A 12,500-nucleotide genomic window follows, 5' to 3' on the forward strand; every position below is an offset into this window, starting at 1 on the left:
ACATATACATGTATATATTAGGAATACATTTACATACACACATGCACACATTCAGCCATCCGTGTGCGCATGTGTGAGCGTGTTAGGATCTGTGACTTCATAGATTGTATTATACAAATAAAAGAAAATTCCTATCTATGTAGTCGTGTTTTGCAGCGTTTAAATATCAAACAATAATGCTTGATTATATTATCAAGCAAGCAAATAATATGTATACAAGCAAGTATATCTGAATATATACACTCACATTACATATGGAGAAACACAGGTAACTACAAATACCGACTAAAATGGTGTGAGTCCAGTAAAAGACTAGCACATGGCGCGTAGTGTATGTTCGGAGAGTTATTCTGAAGTCCATCTTGTTTCAAATGCATAAGACATAGTAATGTAGAACGTCTTTGAAATGGCGTCTACAATGTTTCGTGGTGTTAACACACATGCGACGTTTTATGATATGTTACACCATGGTGTAAGACGTTGTAACACACATATGTATACATATGTATACATACATGCATACATGCATACATACAGACATAAATACATACATACATACATACATACATACATACGTACGTACGTACGCACGTACATACATACATACATACATACACATATATATATACATACATAAGTATGTATCTAAGTATACACACATACACATATGTTTATGTGTCTATGTATGTCTGTATCTACATTTATACACACACACACACACACACACACACACACACACACACACACACACCCACACACACACACACACACGCACACATATATATATATACAGCGTATTACAAACAATATTTTACTCTAGTATAGGTATTCGACTGCTGTTTTCTCCACCTTATTTTACACATATAGGGGTTCCATTTGTGTGTGTATGTGTGTGTGTGTGTATTGATGGATATATATATATATATATATATATATATATATATAAGATAAATTTACTTGGAAATGGATGCATGGGTTCAATCAAATAACATAAATCATACACACACACACACACACACACACACACACACATATATATATATACATACATTCATAAGCATATATATGCATATATATATATATATATATATATATATATATATATGCATATTATATATATGTGTGTGTGTGTGTGTGTACAGTAAATCCCTCGCCATATCACGGTTTATTATTTAAGCTTAGATCGATTCCTTCGTGGTGTTGTTTTGCATTTATAATAAAATAAATATATACAAATTATAAAAATATTAAAAAAATATACAGTATTGATCAGGCGTAGGAGTGACTGTGTGGTAAGTAGCTTGCATACCAAGCACATGGTTCTGGGTTCAGTCCTACTGAGTGGCCTCTTGGGTAAATGTCTTCTGCTATAGCCTCGGGCCGACCAAAGCCTTGTGAGTAGAAACTGAAAGAAGCCCGTCATATATATATATATATATATATATATATATAGATGTGTGTGTGTATGTTCCCCACCCCCAACATCGCTTGACAACCGATGCTGATGTGTTTACGACCCCGTAACTTAGCGGTTCAGAATAAGAGACCGATAGAATAAGTACTAGGCTCACAAGTAATAAGTTCTGGGTTTGATTTGTTCGACTAAAAGGCGGTGCTCCAGCATGGCCGCAGTCAAATGACCGAAACAAATAAGAGAGTAAAAGAGCAGAAAGTACTGAACTGTTTCCACTTCGCGATAGTCGAGAGTTTACAGTATATATATCCATGTGAAAGTACACGGCTCAGTGGTTAGATCATGAGGTAGTGGGTTCGATTCTGAGATTGGGCTTGGGTTGTGGTCTTGAGCAAGACACTTTATTTCACGTTGGTCCAATTCACTCAGCTGTAGAAATGAATTGTGACGTCATTGGTCGTCCTTTGCCTCTCCCCTGGATAACATCAGTGACTTGGCGGCTAGTATGCCTGGGCGACTGCTGGTCTTCCATAGCCTCGGAGGGTAACTTTCTAGGTGCAATCCCATGGTCATTCATGACCGAAAGGGTTTTTTTTAATCCTTTTATGCAAGCATAATATATATATAGTGAGAATTTACAAACAAAAAACAAAAGACGAAGACGGGTGTGTAAACAACTAACAAATGTATTAGTTTAACGCTCGGGAAGTGAGAAAGTCTTTTTTTACGTTTCGAGCCTATACTCTTCGACAAAAAAGGAACACAGAAATAAACAGGGAGAGAAAATAGAAAAAGGTTTAGTGGCTAACGGTCTATCATGGCGAATGCTGATATATATATATATATATATATATATATATATATATATATATATATATATATATATATATATATATATATATATATATATATATATATATATATATATATATAGTTCTCATTTTCGAGTGGTTCTAATTTCACACACACACAAACACAAATGCATGCGCATATATAAATACACATCATAGAAGAATAGAATGGCATAAGAGGAGCAGGAGCGCACACGAGGACGAAAAGTATCGCTGAAGAGGTCACAGATGTGTGACGAAAGATTTCTGGACAATGGACCAGGTGGTGCTATTTAGTTAGACATGGTCTGGGCCTATATTGGCCGAAACCTATCAAAGTTATCAAAGTTATATATGCATTCACACCTGTGCATATAAGAATTAAGCGTGTACTGACGAGCTACAAATCAAAATATCTCGATGCAAATATATTGTATAGAATGAACAAAGTGCACAACAATAAAATTTGGTGCTACAACATCAGCTGAGTATTCAAATGCATGCAAAAGATATCTATACAGGAAAAACGAGATATATATAAAATGATGCCATTCTAAAAATGAAGACTTCTTTTCTAGGAAAGGGTAACAAGAATATTACACCAAGACAGGAAACCAATTCCTCAGTTCCATCACCAAGAATATGGGATGTGTAAGTGACAGAACTGAAAGAGGTCGGCTTACTCGTTAAAACTCGGGTGCCATTATAATTGGTTATTGGCTTCTAAATGGCCACAGTTACTATGTTTACCGGGCAGATTTGGCTTTGAGAGTTGGCCAGTCAACCGTCATTCATTGCATTTTAAAGTATTAATTAATTAATGAAGATATCTTTAATGAAATTAGAAGAATAATTACCACCATAACATCAAGATATGTTCACATGGGGATAATAATTTTTCAGGATTTTTAAATTATAAGTATATCCACGAGACAAGTATCAAAATATGTGTATGCATGTATGTATTATGTATGCATGTATGTATGTATGCGTTTATGCATGTATGTATGTATGTATGTATGTATGTATGTATGTATGTATGTATGTATGTATGTATGCATGTGTGTTTATGTGTATGTATGTGTGTGTGTATGTATGTATACGTATGTGTGTGTACGTGTGTGTATGTGTGTTGTGTGTGTTTATGTGTGTGTGTATGTATTTGTGTGTATGTGTGTATGTATGTGCTTGTGTGTGTTTATGTGTGTTTATGTGTGTGTGTATGTGTGTTGTGTCTGTGTGTTGTGTGTGTTTATGTGTATGTGTGTGTGTGTATGTGTGTGTGTGTGTGTGTGTGTGTGTGTGTGTGTATGTGTGTGTGTGTGTGTGTGTGTGTGTGTGTGTATGCATGACCACTTTTTTTTTTATCAGAATTTGTCCTAGAAGAAAGAAGCAGATTTCTAACTAAGAAACAAACTCCATCGTCAAGTTTGGATAACATCAACGCTAAAAGTTACTGAACGAACTGAAGGGGAAGTCTTGTATAATTTATAAGTTAGGTTGGTGTCTCTATTAATTGCAGACCCAAGCATGTAGCATTTGGATTTTTGTGGCAGGAATGATAATGGATTTAATGCCAACCCGAATTACAGAAAGACGATCTCCTTGGCATATTCACTTTGACATATCTATAACATCAGTGACGATCTTTCCGTTTTCAGTTGTAAGAACGAGTTGTAAGAGCGAAGATTGTTGCCCAGGTCCTTATGACCCTCTCAATGGCAGCAACTAAGGAAGCATGTACTTCAGCTGCCATCTATCAGATATAGAGCCGAATGCTTTCTTGTGATCGAGCCATACTGCGCACAAGTTTTCTATGCTGTTGTCTTACTCCGGATGTCACAGCTTTGCTTTGCTTATCAAACGTTGTCTGGCACATCCTCACACTCATTTCTTTTCATCTATCTCCTCATCAGTTACTATATTGTTGGACTCACAATGATCCTGGGAGAATTGCCTGAAACAATTTGTGTAGAACTTGTACAAAATGTTTCAGCGAGCAATAGGCCAACAGTTTTCTACTAACTCGATAATTTCATTCTTGGCAACAAATTTCATCCGTGCCATTCCAAGCTAATTTGGTATGCCCATAGTGTCCATAATTTTCAAGATATACATATCAATGGCTTTCTATAAAATTCAGCACCTTGTACCACTAACCAACTATTAAGACTTTTCCCGGTGCCTTTCCATTATGTAGTTTGCCTATGATGAAAGTTTCGAGGTCAACTGTCAATATTTTACAGTCGATGTTGGTAAAGAAATCTTTCCCAACTGCATTTTGCTACGATGCATTAAGGTTGAAATCCATCTTTTGATTTCAGATTTTAGGCGGGAATAATTCAATATCTTGAGAGGAAAATTTCTTAACAGTAACGTCTTTCTTCATGATCTCTCGTTATAATCTCCGGATAAGAAGCAAAAAGCAGACTTGTGACTTATTCTGGTTCTCTCGAAGATCATTCTACGACAGTGTTGTTTTTCGTTCAAAGTTCTAATTTCGTCCTTTAAAGTAATTAACTTTCCCTCAAGAGTTTGGTGTAACGATGTCACCGTAGAGTTTTCTTAATTTATGCATAAGCTGTAATAGGAGAGTCGCGATCTCATTACTTCTCTTACGTTTTATTAATGCGGTTATCCGTCCAATATGGCGGCGTAGATTGCTGATGTTTCCTTTAAGTTTTATTTTCCACCTTGGTTGCTTCTATTTTATGATTTCATTGACTGTTGTACTGCAGGTATTCCCTAGGTATTCTTTAAGAGTAACAGCAGCTCTTTATAGGAAACTATTAATCGTCCAGTAACTCACATTACACGATTTCATCTATTCCCCAGCGAGACCGTCGATAACATTCAACATTAAAGCTTTTCTTTAACCTTGTCGAGCATGTACATTATTTACATTATTTACATCTGACGGATATTTGTCCTCATCTTGTTTGTTGTTGATATACCCTCCAGCCTTCATCAAGTGTCTTGGGGAAATTTCTAGGTTCTCATTCCAAAGGTACTTTTCGATGTTGTTGTTGTTGTTATTATTATTATTATTATTATTATTATTATTATTATTATTATTATTATTATTATTATTATTATATTTTAAAAAAAGGATTGACGTAACTCTTCACGAAAGTAAATAGTCAAGACGAAGAGTGCGATTCGATTGTAGAGATGTTTTATTCGTTGAATAAAACATCAACGAATAAAACATCTATACAATCGAATCGCACTCTTCGTCTTGACTATTATTATTATTATTATTACTATTATTCAGGTCACTGCCTGGAATCGAAGTCGGAATCTTGGGGTTAGTAGCCCGCGCTCCTAACCACTACGCTATATGTTAACAAACAAGATGAGGACAAATATCCGTCAAATGTAAATAATGTAAATAATGTACATAATTCCTCATCTCTTAAATATAGAACTGTTTTCGAGAATGGTCTGTCGCTCAATGACACACACGCAGTTTTCGTTATTCGAAACCTTCCTCTTAGGAAAGAGTTAGTTTCTAACATATACAAAACTTCATCGTTGGAATGTATTCACGCATGCATGATCATTAAATCCTCATAGTTGTACTTATATAAAAATTCAAATATTTTGTGTAAAGTCAAATTCCTCCCTGATTCTTCCTTCAATCAAAATTTCTCTTTTCAGACAAGAAATTCCCGTCTTCACGGGTGTGGTACTAACGGGGGGGGGGGGGGGTACTAACAGATTCTCGATTGAAAAATCAACGTTGGCTTATTGATTTCTCACCTGTCGTTGTTGTTGCAGTTTCAATCCGTTTAGAGTGTGATACGTGACTGGGTGGAGTAGGTTCTGTCGGTTTTTCTTGTCACACAAGGTTACACCTATTTGTCACAGGAAGAAGAAAAACGCTCACTCATTCCCCTCACACACATATGCACACATTCACACCATATACACATGCACACAGACACACGCTTGCACAGAGGTAGATATACACACAGAGGTACAGACACAGATACGCATACAAGCATACACACACACACACACACACACACACACACATACACACACGTACACACACGTACACACGCGCACAAACACATAATGCACACGTAGATATTGAAATAGATTGGTAGTCACAATGGATTTCTGTTTATCTATTTATAAAGTGGGCCATACAAGAATATAATAGATTATATACATAAGTCCCGGGGGTCACCTGTTCTCGAGAACAAAGCAAAGCTTCTTAGAAAATAAAGAATTCGAAGTTCTAGGTCTGAGTGTCGGAGTGTTTCATAATATTCAAGGTGGTGGTCCAGCATGGCCGCAGCCAAATGACTGAAACAAGTGAAAGATAAATGATGTACATACGTATATTCATACACACACGCACACATTTATGCTCACACACATGCACATACACTCACACGCGCACCCCCTCCCCACACCCACCCATTAATGGTTGTACTTGTTGCGAAGTAGCATTAGATAATGATTCACTTCTGCTCCTTTTTCATCACCTCTGACTCGAACCCCTCTTTGTAATCCCATTTTCTTTTTGTCTTCTGAGGTGTTAAGCAAGGTGCCGTCGTACCCCATAAGAAATATTTCCACAGAAAACGAGAAAAAGTGGATCGATGGTTGAAATAAAAAATTAATCAATGAACTCCGTGTTAGTTATTGAATTGTTATTTAATGTTAGCTTTTTCGAGGCAGTATGGCGGAATGGCTTAGAAGTTCGCTTCTCATTTGCCATGTTCCATTTCGATAGCACTGCCTGCCATCTTGACCAAATGTCTTTTACCATTGTTTGGGGGTTAACCCGATCCTTGAGAGTGAAACGGAGTCGATGGAAACTGTGCAGAAGCCATTTCAGGTAAATTGTATTTGTAATTGTAAAAAGGTACAACTTTATATCACGCGCTGTGCCATGCCAGTTCTTACTAAGAACTGAGTTAACGCTACACATGCCTCTGGAATACTCAGTCACTTATCAAGCAACTCACCTAACTCCCCAATATCTGCAACATTCATTTCCCCTCTTTTGTGGAGAGCTAGCTAAAGGAGAACGACCTCCACATAAACCAAAAAAGAGATATAAAGACTTGCTGAAGGTTTCCTTAAGGATAAATACATATAACAAGATTGGCTCTTCAAAAAAGAGAGATTATTACTGTGATAAAATAATGAAAGCAATATTGTCTAAGCAAGTGAGCATTATTATACAAGTGAATAATTAGACGTAAAATATTAAAAAAATTATTAGAATTGGTAATCATATGTGAAAAATATTATCGAGTAGCTATCAGAAAACCGCCCGGAGGGCGGTCTTTCTGTGCTAGTCTCTCTCTCTCTCTCTCTCTATATATATATATATATATAAAGAGAAAGTGTGTGTGTGAGTAATATATATATATATATATATGTGTATGTATTACACACGCGCACGCACACACACACATATATTTACATATAAACACACATAGTTAAATATATGCATACACACACACACACACGTATATATATGTACATATATGTATATACATACATATATGTTATATATCTGTATGTATGTATGTATGTATGAGTATTTGTTTGTCTATCTAACCAATTAACGATAATAGTGAAATAATCCGTATGAAATATATGAAGTCATTATTGAACTAGATAATTAAATAATATAATTTTGATTAATTCACATTCATTTTTTTACTTTTTCTCCTTCTTTCCATTTTCATTTCAGACCGATAATATATTCTAAATTATCATCCTTGTTTATTATCATTATTATTTATTATTATTATTATTATTATTATTATTATTATTATTATTATTATTATGGTTTGATTGTTTTGTGTGTGTGTGTGTGTGTGTGTGTGTGTGTGTGTGTGTGTGTGTGTGTGTGTGTGTGCGTGTGGGTGTGTTTTGTTGTCTGTTTTTGTTGAATTTATTTTAGAAGAAATCTCATGTAGCTTTAACAAATCTGGTTGTTCAGTGAAAGTTCATAACAGCAGACGTTTCTCGCATTTATTCATGCGATTTGATCAGAAAGGCGTATTATAGTTAGAAAGGCACGTCAGCGGCTTTGATTTACGACTTGTGTTTACATTGCAGCATCTGGTAAAAAGAACTCTTAGCTTTGTTCTTGTTCAATTAAGTTTTCTTTTTACTTTCTCTTTTTATCTGCTACTCTTTAGATATTTCTGCTCGGAAACAACTACATTAGCTTTCAATTTATTTCCGCGCAAGGGTTTCTTTCTCGTGATTAACGTCGCCATCTTATTTCTGCTTTTTACAAACACTGCTTGTGTGTGTGTGTGTGTGTTGTGCGTGTGAATGTGAGCACGGGTGTGTGTGTGCATATCTATTTGTATATGTATATATATATGAATATATGCATGTATGCATTTATCTATCTATCTATCTATCTATCTATCTATCTATCTATCTATCTATCTATCTATCTATTTATCTATCTATCTATCTATCTATCTATCTATCTATCTATCTATCTATCTATCTACATATATACATACAAACATACACACACACACACACACACACACACACACACACACACACACACACACACACACACACACACACACACACACACATAAAGTATGTTTATGTAAAACACACACATATACACTTTTATTATATTTATATGTGTGTAAATCTTGCTTTGCTTTTTTTAATTATACAAGCTCTTCCTTTACACATGGAACCGGTTTCGAATAAAGAAATTTAACGCCATCTTTAGAATTTAGGTAAAAAACCACGACGAGGAAGTTTTTCCGGCAACGATAGATTTTGGAAAAGTATATTTTCATTTAAGTTTCGCTAACAGATCGAATTTTCAAAGTGAAAGTGAGCGACAGTGGAAACGATTTGTGGTAATAGTGACGGTTCTTTCCGTTTTGATTTCACTGCCAAGTTGGGTGGTGCCGTTGATCTGTTACCCAATTTAAAACAGTCACCTGAGTTTGGGCTGTACTTACCATAAAGGAGTTTCTCTGAGGCAAGATAATAACTAAATATTTTCGTGAGTCTTTAGATGTTTCAGTCGAAGACTTAGCTCGGATTCTTGCAACAGATTGGATTCTGCTAATTATATCTAAGGCCCTGGTGTTGAAATTAACCTGAGTGGAAGGTCAAGAATACCACCCAGTTCCGACCAGATAACATTTCTCCCAGAAATTACACTAGATTTGCTTTAAAATCCATTTTATTAATATATTCTTTCAAAAACCATTTTGGTTTTTAGAAGAAAAAGCTTGACGGTGATCAAGTAAACGATCAATTCTGGTGACGTTACTGGGAAGAAGAAAAGAAAAAAAAGAGAGATAAAGAAAGAAGTGAAAAGAGAGAGAGAGAGAGAGAGAGAGAGAGAGAGAGAGAGAGAGAGAGAGAGAGAGAAGGGATATGAAGGAGTGATAACGGAAGAAGTAAAGAGAGAAGATGAGAGAGAGAGAAAGAGAGAGGGAGAGGGAGAGAGGAGAGAGAGAAAGGTATATATATACAGGGTGTCCGCAATGTCTGGGTACATGGGGGATTAACGCATGCGTTAAGAAATTATTATTTCTTATATTTAATTGCTTATTTTATGATTTTATTTACTCCATGTACCCAGACCTTGTGGACACCCGGTATATCCTGCAATCAATTCGGTTTCTGTTGTTTTTCAAATGATTCCTGAAGCATCTACGACTACATTTTTCTAATATGTCTGTTGCATTTTTAATTTTCTTAAAATAATAGAGAGTGATTTGAGGCAGGTTTGGCTGCTATAACCTGTATTTAAAACTGTTAAGTAAATGCTCTTCCTCTGATTGGCTGAAAATCTCCAGAGTAAATCAGCTTGGCAAGATATTCGAACTCAAGATTTGAAGATGACACCTCATCACGTATACCACATGTTAAGGTGATAAACTACTACACATCCCCATGACTCCTATTTTCTGTTAAGTGAAATGGGACATTTAAAGCCTCCCCTATAACGAAAGACAAATCAGTGATTATTTGGTTGGTAGACCGATACTTTTTCTATCTACCCGAGGTACAGATGATCAGTAGAGGGGGAAGGGGGATGGTCAACTGTAAAAGCAAAAAACCAAAAAACAAAACAAACTGGTACGACCAAGAACCAAACTACAACATAACAACAGCAGCAGCAACATCTACTGCTACTACTACTGCTGCTACTACTACTACTACTACTACTACTACTACTACTACTACTACTACTACTACTACTACTAATACTAATACTACTAGGGGATAGTTAGAGAAAGGGCGGCACAGGTGATCTTTGCCGCTCTTCACCAATTTAGACTGGGGAGATCAATGCCAGTAATGTTCAAATTGAATTTCTAACGCGAGTAGTTTGTCTAGACAAAACGCTATTGCCACGGTGGCGTTTGTCTAGATAAAACGTTATTGCCACGGTAACGTTTAACTGGTCAAAACGTTACTGCCAAAGTGGTGTTTGACTGGACAAAACGTTACCTCCACGGTGGCATTTGACTGGACAAAAGTTACTGCTACGGTGGCGTTTGACTGGACTGCCAAAGTGGCGTTTGACTGAACAAAACGTTACTGCCAAAGTGGCGTTTGACTGGACAAAACGTTACTGCCAAAGTGGCGTTTGACTGGACAAAACGTTACAGCCACGGTGACGTTTGACTGGACAAAACATTATTGCCAAGGTGGCGTTTGACTGGACAAAACGTTACTGCCAAAGTGGTGTTTGACTGGACAAAACGTTACCTCCACGGTGGCGTTTGACTGGACAAAACGTTACTGCCACGGTGGCGTTTGACTGGTCAAAACGTTACTGCCAAGGTGGCGTTTGATTGGACAAAACGTTACTGCCACGGTGATGTTTGACTGGACAAAACATTATTGCCAAGGTGGCGTTTGACTGGACAAAACGTTACTGCCAAAGTGGTGTTTGACTGGACAAAACGTTACCTCCACGGTGGAGTTTGACTGGACAAAACGTTACTGCTACGGTGGAGTTTGACTGGACTGCCAAAGTGGCGTTTGACTGGACTGCCAAAGTGGCGTTTGACTGAACAAAACGTTACTGCCAAAGTGGCGTTTGACTGGACAAAACGTTACTGCCAAAGTGGTGTTTGACTGTACAAAACGTTACCTCCATGTTGGAGTTTGACTGGACAAAACGTTACTGCTACGGTGGCGTTTGACTGGACTGCCAAAGTGGCGTTTGGCTGGACAAAACGTTACTGCCACGGTGACGTTTGACTGGACAAAACGTTACTACCAAAGTGGTGTTTGACTGGACTGCCAAAGTGGCGTTTGACTGAACAAAACGTTACTGCCAAAGTGGCGGTTGACTGGACAGAACGTTACTGCCAAAGTGGCGTTTGACTGGACAAAACGTTACTGCCACGGTGGAGTTGACGGCTGACGTCATGTCACTCAAAGTGCTGCCAGAGTTAGTGATGATCTCCAAGTTTAGTAGGAAGTTAAATTCAACATTTGTCAAAGATAATAAAAGACGAAGGGACTGTATGTGTTTATTCAACGTGCAAGAAATAGCAATCAAATCTCTTTTAAATCCCGCCTACACTCTTATAAAAGGAAGTACAGATTGAGTCATGTAGTCCTAGATACACTATGACCGAAAAACAAAGCAGAAGCTAAGAGGGTTTGTTTACGGTTGGAGTTCTTTCATCATTCACGTTTTTGTTCAGAACTGACCTGTGACTAAACAACCAGAACAATTGCGAGTTCGATCCTCTGAGTAGTGTATCTCTTTCCGATAAATATTCCCCCACGTTCAAGAAGAGTACAGCTGTCTGCAGTCAATGGCTGACACATTCCCATTCAATGTTGACCTCTTAGTCATTATTTAGATTATTTTCAAACTGGTTCTAAAGCTGGTGAGGTTACCTGACAAGCTCCTCACTCTTTCCCACATCATCAAGGTTTCCTCTTCCTCCTTCTCCTCTCCCCTCCCTCCCTTCCTCCTTCCTTCCTTCCTTCTCCTCCCTTCCTCCCTTTCTTTCTTTTTTTAGCTTTCCTCAAATATTGACCACTCTACCTACTTATGTTGACGCACTGTTGTAATTCTGTTCACAGATGTGCACACCCACAAGCACACAGAAATATTTGCATACACACACGCTGATATATGCAATAGACACACACACACACACACACACACACACACACACACACAGAGGTACACATGCGTATTCATGTATATGTTTATACTCACTCACCCTAAATATCTTCTTCTTTCCCATATTTTT

The sequence above is a fragment of the Octopus bimaculoides genome, chromosome 4, assembly GCF_046866305.1.
Source record: "Octopus bimaculoides isolate indiv1 chromosome 4, ASM4686630v1, whole genome shotgun sequence".
Lineage (NCBI taxonomy): Eukaryota > Metazoa > Mollusca > Cephalopoda > Octopoda > Octopodidae > Octopus > Octopus bimaculoides.